Source organism: Glossina fuscipes, unplaced genomic scaffold (genome assembly GCF_014805625.2).
Source record: "Glossina fuscipes isolate IAEA_lab_2018 unplaced genomic scaffold, Yale_Gfus_2 60, whole genome shotgun sequence".
Taxonomy (NCBI): Eukaryota; Metazoa; Arthropoda; class Insecta; order Diptera; family Glossinidae; genus Glossina; species Glossina fuscipes.
Window position 1 is genome coordinate 850863 of NW_023998432.1, and position 22404 is coordinate 873266.

Here is a 22404-nt window from a genome sequence, read left to right on the forward strand (position 1 = left end):
CTTTTCTCTTGGCTGTTTACCGTTGCTTTAGTAGTGTAGATCTTACGTGTAATTTAAGAGAAAATTTTTCTGATTTGTATTCTCTATTTCTTTTCGGGCTTCCAGTTTGGTTTTGCTTTCCCTTGCTCTTTTTCTCTCTTGTTACAGTGACAACGTAACGGAGAAGTTTTATTAAATTTCTTAATTTTGTAGATAAACTTAGTGTAGAGGATTCTTTTGAATTTTTTTCTTCTTGGTCCTAATAATTCACTTCTTTCTTTTCGTTAGCTTGACATGGAGTGCTTATATACACCATGTCGCGCAAAAACAGGCCCGGAATCGGATAGATTCGTTTCTTGTTGACTCTGCGAGCGCTTTGGTCATGCAAAGTGTGCCGGTATTCTCGGGCGTACTGCTGACGCAGTCGCTGACCCTTTCAAAGGTTTAAGGTGGTCATATCCTGACTGTAGGCTGCGGGACATTGATTTCTACAAACTTTTCACGGAGACGCGAAATGGTTTCTCGGAATTGAGCAGAAATCTCGGTTCCTTGTGGGAGAGGTTTGAGCTAATTAAGTCTAGGTTTGATGAGTGCCGTTTTATCGCACACTCATCTTCTACCCAAGCCAGAAAAATAACTACTCATAGCGTAGCGTGTGGGACGTCACCTCTGAGTTTCTCGAAATCTGATTCGTTGGTACAAGTTACCGCTCCCTCTAACTCTAGAATAAACGTTAATGTTTCTGATATTGTTGAGTCGGTTGGTAACAATATAGTTACAAACAAGCCGGCAAGTCCTTCCGTTTTAAACTACGCTGAAGTGGCAAGGGTATCCCCTTCCAGGGCCGCCACTCACTCTAATCAAGCGCCATCGCCTAAAAATAATAAAGAGAAAAATAAATCATCCTCTCCCCCTGGCTGTTCGAGTGTGAACGCTGGTCACCAGGCTGGGTAAGTCGCACAACCTGCTGGTGCAAGGGCGATAACGCCATCTATATTCTCCCCAACTCTAAACTCCCCAACCGTGAACACTCCTGTTCCAACTAGTGACATTTGCTTGACGGCAGTTCCTCCCAGAAAAGCAATATTTGTGACAAGACTGGCACCTGAAACATCGGTGGAGAACATAACAAGTTATCTGGCGGCGAAAGTCCCATCAGTCAACTTAAAGCGCGTTAGCATTTTCAAAATGGCTCCTTCTCAATCTAGGGCAATCTCCTCTTTTAAAAAACTAGTTCCGACTGAAAACAGTGATATGTTGTTAAGCAAACCACTGTGGCCAGTAGGATTCTTGATTAAGGAATTTATCCCTCGAGATCGTCCCCGTAATACCAAAGCAATAGTCTTCTCGCCTTCAAAAAACTAAATATTTCTTCAGGCCCATTATCTCTCATTTATCAAAATGTTAGGGGCCTTAATTCAACAATTCGTTTTACTTTTTTAAATTCAGTGAGCACGGAGTTTTTCGAAACTCTGCTAAAACCCAATCTTCATCCGTCGGAGCTTTTTCACAATTCTTTCCAAGTCTTCAGAAAGAATCGAATGAATCGCATTGGTGGTGGTGTATTAATTGCCATATCTGCGTCAGTCCCGTCCAATTGAATAGAATTTCCCACTTCTCCTGACGTTTAATTTATCGCCATTCTTGCTCCTATATTCCCCCAAATTCTGATATCTCCATTTACAAGACATTACATTGGGTGATTTCAACTTGCCTCAAGTCACTTGGTGTAGCAGTAATAATTCTGGCTGTTTGATTCCTACTTCAACGTCTGATAGGACTGTTGTGTTCTTCAATGAATTGTTTGATCATAATTTGGTTCAATATAATCGTACCCCAAATTGCAACGGTAGACTGCTTGATCCCTGTTTTGCCAATTTTCCTGAGATTAACGTAAATCGTTGCCCACCTTTCAGCTTACCTGACGATCCTTATCATCCAGCAATGTGCATTTCCTTTCATCATAAGAATGATGGTTCGTTGAACTGCCTTAATGTTCCAAATCCAATTTTTTCAAACAAATATTATGATTTTCATAAAATCAATATTGTATTGCTAAAATATCATCTTTCATATATAAGGCTTGATTTCTCAACCGGAAGTATTGAAAGCTTATTGTCATCGTTCTACAAAACATTAAATCTAGCTATTGCTGCATCTGCTCCGATCAAGCAGTGCCGACCTCGAAGCAGGTGTTCCCCTTGGTTTAATAAGACAATTAAATATTACAAAAACAGAAAAAACACGCTATTCAAAAAATATTTGAAAAGTGGCTCTTCTCTCGACTATTTCGCTTACTCGGTGGCGAGGCATAGATTTAACTCCTTCAATCACCAACATTACTGCAGACACCTGCAGTTCATTAAATTCTCTCTGTTTGCTAATCCTAAATTCTTTTTTGAATTTGTTAACTGTAAAAGAAAAAATTTCCACCCATCCCTTGCATGTTTCTTTAAATGGCTCTGATTCCTCGGATGATTTTGAAATCTTGAATATTTCTGACGAAACTTTTCGACTGCTAATTTCGATTTATCAGCAAACTACGCATATCCTATAAATAACTCCGTCTCAATTCCTAACTTGGTATTTTCGGAAGACGACGTTTTTGAAGGGTTGAGTTCTCTAAAATATTGTTGTGCGCCTGGACCTGATGGAATTCCATCAGGTGTACTTAAATCTTGCGCTGTTGAGTTATGTGGTGTGATCTCAAAGATTTTTAACCTGTCCTTGAATTTAGGTGCTTTCCCTTTGTGTTGGAACACTTGTTTTCTTATTCTTATTCACAAAGGAGGAAGTAGTCTACTTGTAGAGAACTACAGAAGCATTGCCAAGTTGAGTGTGTTGCCTAAAATGTTCGAGCGAATTGTGACTCAGCAATTGGCTTTTGCCATTAATTCGTATATTTCACCGCACCAGCACGGCTTTCGGAAAGGGCCATCTACAGTCACTAACTTGATAGAGTTTACTTGTGATGTTTTCAAGGCTTTTTTTAGTGGCGCTCGCACAGATGTGATATACACTGATTTCAGCAAATATGGTTGATATGGTTAACCACAACTTACTTATCTTGAAACTCCAAGCCTCTGGCTTCCCTTTCTATTTAGTGAAATGGATAAGCTCTTATCTGCACAATAGATCCTTCAGGGTTTTGTTCAACTTTATCACCTCGGATGAATTCCCCGTTATATCTGGCGTACCTCAAGGAAGTCACTTAGGTTCCATGTTATTTAGTTTATACATTAACGATCTACCATCGGTGGTTAATTCCAGCCAGATCTTAATGTATGCGGATGATGTGAAACTGTTTTCCTCCTTCTCTGTCGAATCGCAATCACATCAGCTTCAAAGTGACTTGGATAATTTTGTTGCATGGTGCTCTGTGAATCTTCTGAAACTAAATCCGAGTAAGAAGCTTTCTTTCTCAAGAAGAAACTCATTCATTACTCAGTATTACATAGATTCGCATAAGTTGGAGGACGTCGATTCGAACACAGATTTAGACGTTTTATTTGACCATAGGTTACGTTTCAACTAAAATATTGAGCTCTCGATAAGCAAAGCTAGGTCCAAGTTTGTTTTTATAAAAAAGGTGGGCCAAAGAGCTTGATGATCCTTACATTACGAAAAGGCTATACATGTGTTTGGTTAGACACATACTCGAGTATGCCCCTGTTGTGTGGTCGCCTTCATGTAGATGCCATGTAGATTCAATTGAATCTGTTCAAAAGCAATTCTTACTGTTCGCCCTTAGAAGTTTGGGTTGGGATCCGATCGCCGCTCTTCCTCCCTACGAAAATAGGTTTCTTCTGCTGTCTTTACCGTCTCTTGAGAATCGTAGGTTTGTTCTTGGCGTTTCCTTTATAATCAAAGTAATAAATGGTGCTATATACTCGCCTTTATTACTTTGTGAAATAAGCTTTAATGCCCCTAACCGCTTCTCTAGGCACTTTATCTTGGTTAAGCTTAGTCAATGTAAATATAATTATGAGCTGTTTAATCCGCTCAGAGTAGTTTGCAAGAACCTAAATGACGTCTATCACTTATTCTCGTTATCGGACTCTTTAAGGTCCATTAAAGCAACATTGCTTAATACGCGCGATTTACCTATGTCTTACTTAAACTAGCTTTTATCCTTAAAAGTCGTTACGATTCGAAAATGAATTGTTGTTAAGTATTATCGGTTGCCAGGCTTATGCATGCTTGCGATGGCTTAGGGGTTCATTTGCAATTTCGTCCTGTACCGGTTGTAAGTGTGGCTCTATGCTGGTTGTGTACATGCTGTTTTTCTTTTTTTTCCGTCTTATTTATTTTATTGTATTTGCACCAAGTTTTGTTATTAATTTAATGTAAGTTTTGCTTTAAATGCCAATTGAACTCGACTGTTAGTTGTTTAGTCGAGTTTCATGTATAAGTAGAATTAAAATAAATAAATAAATAAATAAACGCATCGAAGTCTCTGCATTAAAAATATTCTCGTTCAATGTTTATAGAATCCGTAACATCTGCTGATCATTTGGAGTCCATTTAGTTAAGTCCAACTATACATTCTTCCCATTTTCTCATGCCTAAATTTGCAACATTGCAATGTAAAGCTGAAGGTTGAAGTTTTCGTATCCATCATCTTAAGACACATGAAAACTTTAAAATGTACCGTCAGCTACACAAGTTTTTTTACACTAATGCTTCTTGAAAATATCTGTGTACCAAGTCTAAATAAATAAGCTTACTTTTGCTCGGAAACTTAAAGGCAGACAATTTGTGGCCCGATGTACAAAGTCTATTTCAAATAACTTCTATTATATTTATTATTGCTTAAGGAAGCGATCACTCCCTTACGCTTATGCATATATATAAATTTGCTATTCTTATGCTTACACATACATTTACTACACTTACATATACTTATATTCATACCCATTCACCCTTGTGAACTTCTTTGTACGCTTACGCTTGCAGTATTCTTACTCTTCAAAACCTATATATACTACACTTATATATACTTATTTATACATGTAATATATTACATACTTGTATATACATACATATAGATAAATGTACTATTCTTAAACTTAGAGATATATATATACTACACTTACATATACTTATAGTCAAACCCGTACACTTAGTCGAACTTCTCGATTTACTTGCGCCGACACATATCTATATGTGCATATGTATGAATATATATATCTACAAATGTGTGTAAATTTACCTATACTCCCATAGACTTATATTCATACTCATTTACCTATTTGAACTTCGTCAAATACTTACGCTTATACACATCTACATATATATTATATCTACACATCTACATATATACATACAAATGCTTTGAATATTACCTTCACTTCCGCATACGTACTTTCTTGCTTTTGTGCCTTGTGAATCTTGCTATATAAATCCCATATATTCTCTAACATTCTAATATACATGTGCTCTCATACTTATAATTCACGTGTATTACTGATCTCATATGCTAGGATAATTAATATAAGACGTCTCTCTCCACATTTACAAAGTATACAATAAACACGTTTTGTGTGTACATAGATATACACCCACAAAGCGGTTTGGGTATGAAGAACCGGTTTGTGTTGCTGAAATTTTCCTAAATCTCCTTAACAATAGCAAAATGCAAATTCAGAAATACACACCCACCGTTAAGCGCTATAATCATAAGAAATTCGTTAGCGTAATGTATATATGTAGCAGCGTATACTTATGAGTTTCTACATATACTCGAAATCGATAAATTTGTAGAGTGTGAAAATAAAGCGCACACATACAAACACTTAAACACACACATTCATATGTAAGTGTAATGGAATGACTGACTGTTTGCTTAAGTGTTAAACTAACAAACTGAAACGTTTGACTGCATGTATGCGTATGAAAATATTTTCATGTATTTATGCACGAATAACACAAACATGAAAATATTTATCTGCTTATAAATCGATAAAAACAGAAACTTTTATATGATTTGCTTGGAAAATTTTCAGTTGTGAGTTTGATTATTTTTACATTTGGTTTTCACATATATACGTGCATTCGGCATTATTAAGATAACTTGCAATGTATATTTTTGTACGAAATTCACAGATGTCAACTATCGAGGCCTTGAAAGCTTAAATAATAAAGTGAGAGAAACTAAAAAGCAAAAGTGCAAAACAATCTTTTCCCAGATATATAGAGTTGTCTGGTACTACGAAGAATTCTATTCGAAAGATTTTACAAACACCATGCAAGAAACAAACGTCTTCTGTATGTTAATGCATACACTTATGTACGTACAAGGAAAATGATTTGGAAAAAGATGAACGGGTGTTTTATAAAAAGTAGTCTTGCAATGTATTGTTAGAAATGTATGCACATTTCATGTTCATGTTCACGTACATACATCAATTTTGAATATGCATGCCCTGCAATCATGTCACCCTTGTTAAACAAACACGGGCGACCACACACATATATTGTTATACATATATATACATATATATATTATACATACATACATATTCATTGACATAAACGAATCAATATACATAATAACATATACGTATATGTCTATAGTTTCTTTCTATATTTCATTACTTGCTTGGCGTTTCGTATTTTTTATGCACATTTCTTTGTTTATTTACTGTTGCCATCGCCATTTCTATTCCATAGCTATACTTGTTTGTAGGTTAAGTGACATATTGTGGAGATTTTGTGTCATGTTATCTGCTGCATAAGTAATCAAAATTTATTGGTTTTTATTAGGATACATAGAAGATTTTTATTCGTGTACAACATAACGAACAGCATTCTACAGAATCTCGAAAGAATTTCTTCAAATCTGCGAAGCTAATGGGAAAAAAAAAATTTTTTTTTTGTGTGAACATTCATAGTCAGCTTTTATATTTTCCTCTGGAAATAATAAACTATAAGGTGTTTAAGAATATCACAAAGGAGAAACAACTAAGAATATAAAGCGAACGATATATAGCAGCCAGCAACACATACCCTATGTTGCATCAAAATTTCTTAGTCAACATACATTAATATTTGTGGTATTATTAATTGCCGTAAAAGAAGATAACGGCTTTCTATTTATAAACCGTTGACGCTTCGGCTCAACTACGGTCTTTAATCTATTGACAGTACAGCGTTGAATCAATTGTCTGGTCAGGTCATAAGCAGGTGATAATGCGCGATTACCTTCCTACAAAATGCAAAACATTACGATTTCGAATTCAATTGAGGTTGAGTATACAGCTTGAGCCATCTTAAATTGCATTCTTTTTCATATATATAACATAACTCTCGTACAAGACACGCTGTCAAATATGTTTTTTGGTCAATGATTATTGTCACAGCGATGTCATGAAAGCGAAGGTGAGAACACCATTTGCTAGCTGCTGGTTTCGAAGAGGCATCTTCATCACAAATCTGTCAAATTTTTGCAGAAACCTACGAAGTGTTGTTTCGTCGGACTCTACCGTTTTTTTCCAGATTTTAATTTGTTTCTAGAAAGTTAATTACTTTTGACTGATTTTTTTTCGGCTGCTCGAAAGTGTAATCGAAGTTATGAACTTAAAGCCATCCCTTGTGGAAAAATACTTATACTTTTTGTTCATCCAATATAATACATTTGATATTTTATGTATGTAATAAGCGCTTGCATATGTTTTAATCAGTAACATCTACTGAGGAAAATGTTAAAGTAATTCGTTGTATCAACGTAAAACATGGTTAAATTCGATGTTTCTGACCTTTCTCTGCATAAAATAATAGTTTTTCACTTAGTATTATTGAGTTATTCTTTGCATGCAGGCGCTAATCATTGAACGCTCAAAATTGCAGTTTCGACATTCGTTACTTTTGTTACTTGATTTCAAAAAATCTGTTGGCGAAGTTGATGAAACACTTTTAGAAACTTAAGGTGACGCTGGTGCATCAAATCCCAATTGTCGGTTATGGTTTTAACGGTTTCACAGTGGTGGTTGTTATGCCAATGACGAAGAACAGCCTGGAGCACCAACAAATATCGAAGCATATGTATTGCAATTGGACGAAAACCCAAGTCAAACTCTCAAAAACCTTTCGAACAGCTTAGGAGTTGATGAGTCAACTAGACGTTTAAATGCGATGACAAAGATCCAAATGGAAGGAAAATGGCTACCATACGAATTGACTGCAAATACCATTTCGCACCGTTCGAACCGACTGTACCACATGGAGCTGTGAAGATCATTCGTTGTTGCAGTGAAAAGCAAAAATTGTTACATTTTTTACGATGAAAAACCAAGATAAATTCAAATGTTTAAAGCTAAAGAGAGAAAAGAAATAATTTAAAATGTGTCCTTTTATTATATAATGACGGACAGATGAACGCATCTTCTGGGAACAATTTGTTTTCACAACTTATACCAACAATATATATAAAAAGTAATTTTTTCTTCCTATATAGTGTAGAAATAAAATATAGGATGAAACTAAGTTTCGAAACATCGCCCTTAGTAGCTGCGGAAATTTTCTTATTGTGCTTTTTCTCTCACATGCTATTGTATGGCTTCAAAATCCCTATAATATATACGAATTCTTGGCCAGTTTCGAATTTGGACTGTACCTAAACATATCCGCCTATTCGTCTGTCCATCTATCTGTTGGCGCAACTTTGCAAGAAAGAATTTAAAATTGACTTAAAATTTTTAAGGGACATGCCTACAACGTCCACATGCCTAAACGAAAAACACTTTTATTTTAGAAATAGAAAAAATCAGCTACGCCAACTCCATATTATGGAGCATGAAAATGTGATTCCTTCACAAGCAGTTTGCAAGAGGTGAAATGAAAACAACCGAGAAAGAATCCTATATTGGGTTGCGATTAAATCTTTCATGCCCATCACCCTGATCCTAAAAAACACTAAAAAAGAAAAATAACTATATATTTATATTCCATAATAATCGGTGGGCTCGGCTGATTTTTTCTATTCTCAGAACAAAAGTGAAAATTTCTGTGATACATGTGTTGTACTTTATGAGTAAAAAGCAAAAAACACGGAAAACGAAACTGTTCACCGTTTTTTTGCAGAGACGTGTGGCGTTGTAAGCAAGTTCTTTGAAAAGTTTGGATCATTTTCAAATTCTTTTGGAAGTTTGTCAGCGATATCTTTCACTTTGCGAACAGGAGAATGCTTATCACAGACAACACACAGCTGCGCAGATGGGCAGATGGACCAATGAACGGACGAACATGCTTAGGTGTTTTCCGAATTTGATGCTGACCGAGAATGTATATACTTTGTCTATGAAAGTCTCTTCTTAGTCTTCCAAGCCTTTTGACAAAGTGCATGTACCTCCGTCTGTCAATGATAGAAATTAAAAAATTCGATTCTTCATACTAAATATTTCTTTTTTATCCATACGCTATAGGGTTAACCAAGGACCAGGCGTAGAAATTTTTATCGCTATATCACCTTTAGAAAGAGCAACGAGCAAAAAAAACACAATTTTGTTTCCGAAAATGCGAGTACTTCCAGTTTTTGTTATACAGGGGAGTGTGCTTCAACTGATTTCGACGATTTTCCGAACCGTCCACCTTGCAATAACTTCTAATGTTTTTGGCAGCTTTTTAGCTGGTGTCGTCACTTTCGAGATCAGGAGAATATTTAGCATATAAATTTATGAATACTGACCGATGGAAGGACAGGCGTGTCTACTACGAAGTATTTGATACTACAATAATAACACTATATACTATAATAATAACAAATATTGAAATATTAATCAAGGACAAATGTAAATCTCTGAAGGTTCGTTTCTGCGTTTTGCAGCTGTTTTTAGGAATACATTTTAATAATTTTAAAAATTGGATGCGCCTGGCTGATTTTTTCCATTTTTCTTCAGGGACTGGAATATACGTTAACATTTTTATCTTTATATCTTTCTTGGGGAAAAAGAAATACATTATTTTTATATGAACTTCAGGACTTTATTTAACATGCTTCGGATTGGGATTCGATTTGGGTCAAATATGCACCGTGTTGATGATAATCGCTTGGTGCCAAGTCCGGACTGTATGGCGTATGCATTAACACTTCCCAACCAAGCTGCCGAAGTTTCTGGCGAGTCACTGTAGATGTGTGTGGCCTAGCGTTGTCCTGGTGGAACACGACACCTCTCCTGTTTGTGTATCGGAACCATAAACACCATTCACAATTTTAGCCGCCTGGCTTGCATTTTCGCCTTTGTCAAAGAAAAACTGTAAAATGTACCGAATTTTTTCTTTGTTCACTTCCATTTTTAACACGCTGTAACTCACAACTGAATGCACCAAACAAAAAACAGCAAAAGAATTTTTTTTACTGCGGCCATCTACCGAAAAAGTAATGGATTTCTTTTTCCCCAAACTAATATATATTGTAGTTTATAAGTAATGAACAAAAGACCAAATTAGTTTTTTGTTTTAGAACTATTTCAATGCCAATTCGCGTAAAGGAATTGCCATTGTATTTTCCAAATCTGAAAGCAGCTGCGAAGGAGAATGCTTACGGTAGATATTACACAAACGAACTTGCTAAAATCACTTCGGTTGTTGATCTTGATCAAGAACATATATACACATATATATATCTGAACCTTCCTTCTGGGTGTTGCAAAGGCTTTAACAAAATGAATGTATACCCACTCCTTCGATGGTGAGAATGAATTTAAGAACCAGGTCACTGACAATTAAATGATTACATAAAATTTTGTTTGTAGTCATCAGCAGTGAAGGTAATAAAAATAGCGAGACACTATGACCTACTAAAAACTAGTGAGTCGTAAAATTTATATATTACGGACCTAACGAACATACATACATACATACACATTATTCACACATATATACAGTTTAACGGTGATAGATTTCATTTACTTTTAATATAAAAGTTTATAAAAAGTTAGTGTTCCTTGACATTCTTTTGTCATGAAAATGGTAATCATAGCTTTTGTTTTTAATAAAATTGTTTTCAAATCCGCTGTCAACGGTTACTTCCCTTTAAAACAAAAAGAAAACTGAAAGCTATCATAGTTAGATGTTTCATTTATTATGTTGTGTGTGTGTAGTAAAATAAACCAAAAAAAATTTTCGATAAAACCCATCGTCAACTGTTATTACAGAAGGCATTTTGACATTGCGATTATCAAGCTGACGTGACATGGCCCACACTTGTTGCGATACTGATGTTTGTTTTTCTCGTGGGCATACTTTCACATATTTGTGTATGCCAGGCCGCTATAGGAGTGAAACATTGCTCTTTGATAATCTGTTTTTTGTATTTGTTGCTTTATGGATTTCGCTTGACCAAAAATAGTGGTCACTGAATTCAGTGGCAAACTGGTTAACTTTATTAAAATCCCTATAATACCACTACTACCGCTCAGCCATGCCATTATCATTGCTCCCATCTCTCCTTAAAATATAATTTAAGGATCTAATGATTAATGATTAATTTTTTTTATATTATTTCAGAAAACTAAACAACTCGTACCTATATATCGATCACAAATCAAAGTAAGCTTCAAACTGAAGTTTATGTAACCTACAAATATAAAAGACCAGTATAAAGAAGGCAAAATTTGTATTAATTTTAAGAAATTATTTTACCAGTAGAAGATTGTAAGCGACTTCGTGTCACACGGGTCTTAAGATTTCAACTGAGTAGATAAACTGAGTGCGTATGTACCATGTTTCAGATTTCGATTTCAAATTCCAACAGCACATGACATACAGGCGAAGTTGGGCAAGACAATTTAAAGTCTCACGTTGCTCGTCAATATTGTATATATGTATTATATATATATTTATTAACATATATATATTTATATATATTACAATAACTTTCACACTGATCAAGTTATCTTGAAATTATCTGATAACATCATTAGAGAAGAAGCTGTAATATCACTAAAGACTTTGCGACAAATCCGTTTTAAACAAAAAATTTCACATGCATGTAGAGATGTGTAAAGATGTTCTGAGAATATTATGTAATCAATAAATTCGAAGTGTTTTTACTTTTCGTACTTCTTATTTTTACCTTATTATAGTAGTATAATTATTATTATTATTGTTATTATAATTTTAGACTAATGAAATAAATCCTTAGACTAAAATGAAGACATTGGACAGTTAAGGCAATCACGGAAAATGTGCTTTTTAGTGAGAATTTGTGCACAACTGCAGATTGGGGAGGAAGACTTCTTCAAGATCCATTGGTGAGTTGTAATCGTACGACTAAGCCGAATTCTCGAAAATGTTTGGATCTTGGTTTTCTCAACATTTGTTAATAAAAGAGTAGTGCTGATGATGGTATTGTAGATTTCCTTCTGTAATTTTCTCTTTCTATATGACTAGGTACCCATAACATTTTAATTTTTTCGCCGGGTGTTTTAATGATATTCCTTAATTTGCTGATGCTGCTCCATCTCGAAGTCGAACGATTCCGTACAGCTTTTAATAGAGACAAACTGTCAGTAACAATGACGGTTTTGAGTTTTTTTTTATTTAAAGTTGAAGTACTTTCGTGAAATATGTGATTGAGAAGAACCTGTCCTAAAGCTTCTACCAGGCAGCAGACCAAGCAGATGGGAGACCAGAAGATTCCAACGGTTACTCTCCAGTACTTGGGTTTTTTCAGCTATTAGATTCATGAAGGCGTAATTTGGAGTATCTTCTTTCTTGTGCATAGACAGCGAGATGTCAAAAGAGCAGTCTTTCAAAATTCGTGGAGATTTAACACCAACATAGCGGAGAACTTTTAAAGAAATGTTCAATTTCTTTGCGACGTACACACAATAGTCAATTGCAGATGGTGACTTTTTGGCAGTAATAATCTTGCTCACGTCATCACCGAGAATAGATTTGTGATTAAGAAGCTTGGGGACTTTTTTAGCTTTTAACTCATACAGTCTATTTTCTAAAGTTGGAAGACAAGTTTCAATTATAATATTATTTATGGGCTTCGAAATGCATAACAACTTGCTCTGATAGACAGGTTTAAGGGTGTTGATATTAGATTAGCAGCTATTCCTATAAATTATCAAAGCATAGGCAATCTTGCTTAACACAAGCATTTTGGTAAGATAAGCAACAGTGTTAATATGCGCATTGCTTCTCCAAGCAACGTACTGTATGAAATTCACCGTTGTTAAAATAGAATTTTTTAACCGAAAACAGTGTGCTTTCCAACGGTGTTTGTTGGAAAAGTCTGCACGTTTAGTAGTGGTAAGCCATTAATATGCATCAGTAGATTTTCTGCATTGCAGGAAATGGAAATTTTAGCCCCTGACGAGTTTGCCCTTGCGGAGATCTCTCGTCTAATAGATTCGAGGATGTTGATTGCTTTCGTGTTGTCCTTTTCTTTTGTAAAAATGTATACATCGTCCGCGTAGAGATAATGTTCCACTCTAAGTACACGGCAAAGAATTTTACTAATTCCGTTGAAGGCGGTCTGGAACAGCATGACAGAGAGAGGAGATCCTTGCGGAATGCCATTCATTAACGGAAAGGAATCAGAAAGATGATTGTTGATTCTAACTTTGAACCGCCGATGCGACATGAATGAGTTGATGTAGTTGAAGAATTTGGGCCCAACACTCCATGATTTCAAGAGTCTTAAAATAACAAGAAGACCAACTCTGTCAAATGCTTTTTCGAAATCAATTGAGAGAATTGTTACGTGATTCCGTTCGGAAATTTCTTTGCTCGTGAAATAATCAATATGTAACAGAGCGTCGAGGCACCCTCTACCCCGCTTCAAACCAACTTGTTGCTTTGTTATCAGGTTCTTGCAGTCAAGAAACCAAGATAATCTAGATGCCATAATCTTTTCGAATACCTTTGAGAGGCAAGATAAAAGAGAGATTGGGCGATAATCCGATGCGATGGAGACATTTTTAGACTTTGGAATTGGAACAACTGCTGCCAGTTTCCACATATAGGGTATATGGCCAGTCAGTCTGGCAATTGACGCGCGCGAGATCGTACGCTTTTGTTAGTTTTATTGCTAAACTGTTTTATGTTTTCGTATTATACGTGTTTAAAACTGGGTTTATGTAAAAGTATAAAAGCTTTGAACGTGTAAAGTGTAAGAATTACATTAATTACATTAAAATTTTTGTGATTTTCATTTTGGTTCTTGCGATTAGCACTTGTGATCGCAAATCTAAATCACTTTCGAGTCTTATCTACTTTTTTCTTTTGAGTTTTTTTTTTATTTTTTTTTATTTTCTTCCTTTGGTGTGAATAGCTTTTCTCTTGGCTGTTTACCGTTGCTTTAGTAGTGTAGATCTTACGTGTAATTTAAGAGAAAATTTTTCTGATTTGTATTCTCTATCTTTTTTCGGGCTTCCAGTTTGGTTTTGCTTTCCCTTGCTCTTTTTCTCTCTTGTTACAGTGACAACGTAACGGAGAAGTTTTATTAAATTTCTTAATTTTGTAGATAAACTTAGTGTAGAGGATTCTTTTGAATTTTTTTCTTCTTGGTCCTAATAATTCACTTCTTTCTTTTCGTTAGCTTGACATGGAGTGCTTATATACACCATGTCGCGCAAAAACAGGCCCGGAATCGGATAGATTCGTTTCTTGTTGACTCTGCGAGCGCTTTGGTCATGCAAAGTGTGCCGGTATTCTCGGGCGTACTGCTGACGCAGTCGCTGACCCTTCCAAAGGTTTAAGATGGTCATATCCTGACTGTAGGCTGCGGGACATTGATTTCTACAAACTTTTCACGGAGACGCGAAATGGTTTCTCGGAATTGAGTAGAAATCTCGGCTCCTTGTTGGAGAGGTTTGAGCTAATTAAGTCTAGGTTTGATGAGTGCCGTTTTATCGTACACTCATCTTCTACCCAAGCCAGAAAAATAACTACTCGTAGCGTAGCGTGTGGGACGTCACCTCTGAGTTTCTCGAAATCTGATTCGTTGGTACAAGTTACCGCTCCCTCTAACTCTAGAATGAACGTTAATGTTTCTGATATTGTTGAGTCGGTTGGTAACAATATAGTTACAAACAAGCCGGCAAGTCCTTCCGTTTTAAACTACGCTGAAGTGGCAAGGGTATCCCCGTCCAGGGCCGCCACTCACTCTAATCAAGCGCCATCGCCTAAAAATAATAAAGAGAAAAATAAATCATCCTCTTCCCCTGGCTGTTCGAGTGTGAACGCTGGTCACCAGGCTGGGCAAATCGCACAACCTGCTGGTGCAAGGGCGATAACGCCATCTATATTCTCCCCAACTCTAAACTCCCAACCGTAAACCGTCCTGTTCCAACTAATGACATTTGCTTGACGGCAGTTCCTCCCAGAAAAGCAATATTTGTGACAAGACTGGCACCTGAAACATCGGTGGAGAACATAACAAGTTATCTGGCGGCGAAAGTCCCATTAGTCAACTTAAAGCGCGTTAGCATTTTCAAAATGGCTCCTTCTCAATCTAGGGCAATCTCCTCTTTTAAAATACTAGTTCCGACTGAAAACAGTGATATGTTGTTAAACAAACCACTGTGGCCAGTAGGATTCCTGATTAAGGAATTTATCCCCCGAGATCGTCCCCGTAATACCAAAGCAATAGTCTTCTCGCCTTCAAAAAACTAAATATTTCTTCAGGCCCATTATCTCTCATTTATCAAAATGTTAGGGGCCTTAATTCAACAATTCGGTTTACTTTTTTAAATTCAGTGAGCACGGAGTTTTTCTGTTTGGCCTTCACCGAAACTCTGCTAAAACCCAATCTTCATCCGTCGGAACTTTTTCACAATTCTTTCCAAGTCTTCAGAAAGAATCGAATGAATCGCATTGGTGGTGGTGTATTAATTGCCATATCTGCGTCAGTCCCGTCCAATTGAATAGAATTTCCCACTTCTCCTGACGTTTAATTTATCGCCATTCCTATTCCCCCAAATTCCGATATCTCCATTTACAAGAAACATGCTGCCCTCATTTGTGAAATGGCCAAGCGGTCTAGACTTAACGATTTGGTCGTTGCATTGGGTGACTTCAACTTGCCTCAAGTCACTTGGTGTAGCAGTAATAATTCTGGCTGTTTGATTCCTACTTCAACGTCTGATAGGACTGTTGTGTTCTTCAATGAATTGTTTGATCATAATTTGGTTCAATATAATCGTACCCCAAATTGCAACGGTAGACTGCTTGATCCCTGTTTTGCCAATTTTCCTGAGATTAACGTAAATCGTTGCCCACCTTTCAGCTTACCTGACGATCCTTATCATCCAGCAATGTGCATTTCCTTTCATCATAAGAATGATGGTTCGTTGAACTGCCTTAATGTTCCAAATCCAATTTTTTCAAACAAATATTATGATTTTCATAAAATCAATATTGTATTGCTAAAATATCATCTTTCATATATAAGGCTTGATTTCTCAACCGGAAGTATTGAAAGCTTATTGTCATCGTTCTACAAAACATTAAATCTAGCTATTGCTGCATCTGCTCCGATCAAGCAGTGCCGACCTCGAAGCAGGTGTTCCCCTTGGTTTAATAAGACAATTAAATATTACAAAAACAGAAAAAACACGCTATTCAAAAAATATTTGAAAAGTGGCTCTTCTCTCGACTATTTCGCTTACTCGGTGGCGAGGCATAGATTTAACTCCTTCAATCACCAACATTACTGCAGACACATGCAGTTCATTAAATTCTCTCTGTTTGCTAATCCTAAATTCTTTTTTGAATTTGTTAACTGTAAAAGAAAAAATTTCCACCCATCCCTTGCATGTTTCTTTAAATGGCTCTGATTCCTCGGATGATTTTGAAATCTTGAATATTTCTGACGAAACTTTTCGACTGCTAATTTCGATTTATCAGCAAACTACGCATATCCTATAAATAACTCCGTCTCAATTCCTAACTTGGTATTTTCGGAAGACGACGTTTTTGAAGGGTTGAGTTCTCTAAAATATTGTTGTGCGCCTGGACCTGATGGAATTCCATCATGTGTACTTAAATCTTGCGCTGTTGAGTTATGTGGTGTGATCTCAAAGATTTTTAACCTGTCCTTGAATTTAGGTGCTTTCCCTTTGTGTTGGAAGACTTGTTTTCTTATTCTTATTCACAAAGGAGGAAGTAGTCTGCTTGTAGAGAACTACAGAAGCATTGCCAAGTTGAGTGTGTTGCCTAAAATGTTCGAGCGAATTGTGACTCAGCATTTGGCCTTTGCCATTAATTCATGTATTACCCCACACCAGCACGGCTTTCGGAAAGGGCCATCTACAGTCACTAACTTGATAGAGTTTACTTGTGATGTTTTCAAGGCTTTTTCTAGTGGCGCTCGCACAGATGTGATATACACCGATTTCAGCAAATATGGTTGATATGGTTAACCATAACTTACTTATCTTTAAACTCCAAACCTCTGGCTTCCCTTTTTATTTAGTGAAATGGATAAGCTCTTATCTACACAACAGATCCTTCAGGGTTTTGTTCAACTTTATCACCTCGGCTGAATTCCCCGTTATATCTGGCGTACCTCAAGGAAGTCACTTAGGTTCCATGTTATTTAGTTTATACATTAACGATCTACCATCGGTGGTTAATTACAGCCAGATCTTAATGTATGCGGATGATGTGAAACTGTTTTCCTCCTTCTCTGTCGAATCGCAATCACATCAGCTTCAAAGTGACTTGGATAATTTTGTTGCATGGTGCTCTGTGAATCTTCTGAAACTAAATCCGAGTAAGAAGCTTTCTTTCTCAAGAAGAAACTCATTCATTACTCAGTATTACATAGATTCGCATAAGTTGGAGGACGTCGATTCGGTCACAGATTTAGACGTTCTATTTGACCATAGGTTACGTTTCAACTTGCATATTGAGCTCTCGATAAGCAAAGCTAGGTCCAAGTTTGTTTTTATAAAAAAGGTGGGCCAAAGAGCTTGATGATCCTTACATTACGAAAAGGCTATACATGTGTTTGGTTAGACCCATACTCGAGTATGCCCCTGTTGTGTGGTCGCCTTCATGTAGATGCCATGTAGATTCAATTGAATCTGTTCAAAAGCAATTCTTACTGTTCGCCCTTAGAAGTTTGGGTTGGGATCCGATCGCCGCTCTTCCTCCCTACGAAAATAGGTTTCTTCTGCTGTCTTTACCGTCTCTTGAGAATCGTAGGTTTGTTCTTGGCGTTTCCTTTATAATCAAAGTAATAAATGGTGCTATATACTCGCCTTTATTACTTTGTGAAATAAGCTTTAATGTCCCTAACCGCTTCTCTAGGCACTGTATCTTGGTTAAGCTTAGTCAGTGTAAATATAATTATGAGCTGTTTAATAGTAGTAGTTTGGGAGTAGGAGTAGTTTGCAAGAACCTAAATGACGTCTATCACTTATTCTCGTTATCGGACTCTTTAAGGTCCATTAAAGCAACATTGCTTAATATGCGCGATTTACCTATGTCTTACTTAAACTAGCTTTTATCCTTAAAAGTCGTTACGATTCGAAAATGAATTGTTGTTAAGTATTATCGGTTGCCAGGCTTATGCATGCTTGCGATGGTTTAGGGGTTCATTTGCAATTTCGTCCTGTACCGGTTGTAAGTGTGGCTCTATGCTGGTTGTGTACATGCTTTTTTTCTTTTTTTTCGGTCTTATTTATTTTATTGTATTTGCACCAAGTTTTGTTATTAATTTAATGTAAGTTTTGAGTTTCATGTATAATTAAAATAAATTATATATAAGTAGAATTAAAATAAATAAATATATAAGTAAATGTGGTATTATATATAGGTCCAGTAATTCCTCTTTTCTAGACTTAGACATAGCGTTGATCATTTGGTATGAGATGCGGTCTAGTCCAGGTGTCCTTCCCTTCAAATTGGAGACACAACTTCCAAGTTCTAAAGTATATATGAAATTTTCCAGGAATATGGCACATCTGTCAATAGTATTTGAAAGAGAGTTTCGATTCCTTTCATTTTCGATGAAAGCAAGGGAGAAGTTGCATTCAGAGATGTATTCGCACCACACTTCTCCAAAGTAATTAGAAATCTCATCTGCGTCAGTTAAAGTTCCGTTGATAGTGCAGATGGCAAAAATTTCATTCAGAGTCGAAGTCCCATTGAGTCTGTTGATATTGTTCGTTGATGTATTTCAGTGAACTCTTTTCGAAAAATGTTCAAAATTAAGTGCCTTTGACTTTCGTAATTCCTGAATAGAGCATTGGCCTTTTTGTATAATAACAAATGATCCCGATCTGAACATCTTTTAAAGCGGTGCTATAGATCCATTTTGAGTTTCCTCAATGACGGAAGCGTGTCGTTTCACCAAGGAAGCCTAGCTCATTCAAAAAAACTATTGGATTGAGAGATAGTGAGATGAGCACCCGTGCGAAACATTTTAGATATAATAGCAGCATCATGGTTGCAGTTCCCGTTAAATGGCTTTGAATTCAGAAATGACTCGGCCTGTTTGGAGTAATTGATCCAATCCGCTTTATCTAGGAGGAATTTGGTCTGTTTTGCTGGAGTAATCGAGGACTTTAAAAGTTTAAGTTTGATTATGATTGAAAAGTGATCATTATTATGTAGATTATCAGAAATAGACCAGGAAACCAAAGGAAAAAATGACGGAGAGCAACATCTTAAAGTTTTTGTTTTATGTTTTACATTTAACAATATCGCTACGGCTTGTGTGTTTAAGGTCAAATTTATGCGTTTGTGAGGTATATTTGATAAAAACATCAACTCTTTCTTTGGAATATGAATTTTGATCAGCGTTCGTGGAGTATCAAGTATATGATTTGGACGGAGTAGAATTAAAAAGGGTTCTAAAATAGGTCTCTTGAAGGAATATAAAGGTTGGATTAAATAACTTATAAGTGTACGGAGCTCATCAAAATTATTAATAAGTTGTTTAATGTTTCATTGTAGAACTTTAAAACTTTTTTTAATTGTAGTGACTTGTAGGTGGGTTAAGTTGACATGTCAGTGTCTCCGTCGGAATGGTCGCTATATGGAGTTTGCGTGAATAGTTTATTCTTACCAGCAGAATAATCTGTACTTAGATGGTTGCGTATATTTGAAGTGCAACGATTGGGCGCACGTGAATAATTTGAAATTGAAGGTTGATGAAGGGATGAAACATTGGATTCATTCCAACCTGTAATTTGTTGACTAGAGTTGAGAGGGGAATTTAGTTTTTTAGATTTTAGAATACGTGTTGTTGTTTTAATTTTTTCAATATTTACTTTTGTTTTGATTTTTTCAATATTATCTTTGGCGGATGGTGGAAGTGGTTTCCAAATATAATTTTTGGTAGAACAGGTTTTTCATTGGAAGGAGTTGGAGTTAAAAGCTTATTAGGCGTAGGTATTACTTTGGTTAATTCTTTAGGTTCCAGATGGATTTATTTTCGGGTACTTGCCTCGCGCTTCGCCCATGCTACAGTAATTTTCTGTTTCGATTTTTAGAATTTCACGCATTTGTATAAAACGTGGGCATTATGCATGTAACGCCGAGCGTTGAACATTGCAATTTAAGCAGAAACTACGGGTACAGCTTTCAACATGTGAAAGAAGACCACAGTTAGCACAAAATGCAGTATTTTTTGCCGGATGACCCGGGCGTTGGCAGTTTTTGCACCTCATGGAATTTGGAATGTGGAGTGCCATTTTACAATTATACCAAGCCACACCAAAAGTTTGCGGTAACCGATAGCGACCAAAGGCCATAATAATCCCTCCAGTAGGAGAGCGAGATTTTCCGCCGTCATTTAATTTAGTGAATTTACAGACTTCAGTCACTCCTTAATTGCCCATTTCACGAACTATTTCATCCTCCGGCACATGCTTTAAGCACGAGCCATAAATCACGCTTCAAACTGAGTTCAGTTTGTGATGTAATTTAGCGGAAACAGCACATAAATTAGCTAATGATTTCGACATTACGCGGTTTTCGGTTGCGCGCGGGTTCCCAGCGAGGACAAGTAAATTCGCGTCGCATAGAATCGAGACAGAGTCTATATAGTTTGTAATGCTATCTTGGACTTTTCTTATAGCAAAAGAACTGATTTGTGAAATTGTTATTCTAGCATCATTTGAAGAAATAACAACATATTTTTTGTCAATAGTAGTGACGTTACTGATTGGTAACACCGGAAAGTCCGAATTTAAAATTTTTTTTTCTTTGGGGAGATATGTCCGCTAATAGATGAAATCTATTTGAGTATTTATCTGGCGGCCCCGGGGCCAGTATGCTTTATGATTGTCTATTATTTAGTAATTTGGGAAAAGACCACTCACTGGAAAAAGATTGGGAACTACTAATGGAAAATGTCAATTGTATTCAATTTTTTTATTTTATTTTTTTTTGTTTTCTTAAAATTTTTTTTATTATATATAGAAGAAACAAAAGCATATAGTACTATAATAGATTATATTACTAGATGAAGATTTTTTTCACTTATAGAAATGCATAAAAGGACCGTAAATGAGGGGCTAACTGAAAGTATATTTTAATTTAGAAACCGGTCTTATTAACAGATCTGGTTAAAATGTGTATTCACTCTTAGGTAATGCGTGGACATTGCAGTTAAAACGTTGAAAGCAATTAGAGAAAACTTTCGATCTAACCAAAGAAAGAAATACAGAGTAGATAAAAAATTATTTTTATAGATAGCATCTGGTAAAAAGTATATAAGAAATATCCAGTTTGATACGAAACCTCACTAATTATTGCTGCAAAGGGATGTACAACAATAACAAAGAAGACACTTGATAGTACGGGATCACTTTTACATTTTTCCATTAAAGATTTTTAGCTTCGGTTCAATCTTATGAATATTTTCATGCATATATTACGCTTTCTTGGAATCTAGTTCTTTAAATGAAGCCACAAATTTATATGTAAAAGTTCAACTTTCTTATTCAATTGTCGCGAATTTACGAATCTTATCAGTAGATAGAGGAGCCGACGAATATCAGTCAATAGTTCTCACCGTAAACGATTAAGAATACATATGTGTAACATATCTCTCTTCTTCGATAGTACGTGTAAAAATCACAAAAAAATTGGAAATAATTTCCTAATATAATAATAATAATATATACATATATATATATATATATATATATACATTCTATACATATATCTATATTATTATTATTAATTTCGCCAGAGAAATAAATTCTAAGACTAAACTCTTAAAAGCACTAGCATCTAATGCTATCGGCTTTTTATATACATTCTATTCAACAATTATTAACAATAAGCATAAGTGAGAAATTATATTCGGTCGTGATCATATCTCGTATATCCATCATGGTTGTCCTAGACTAAAAAAAGGAAAAGAACTGAATTTTCGCAATTTTATTTGGGCAAAATATAAAATTGAGTAGGCGTGGCCGATGTTTCCCATTTTTTTATATATAATACAGCATC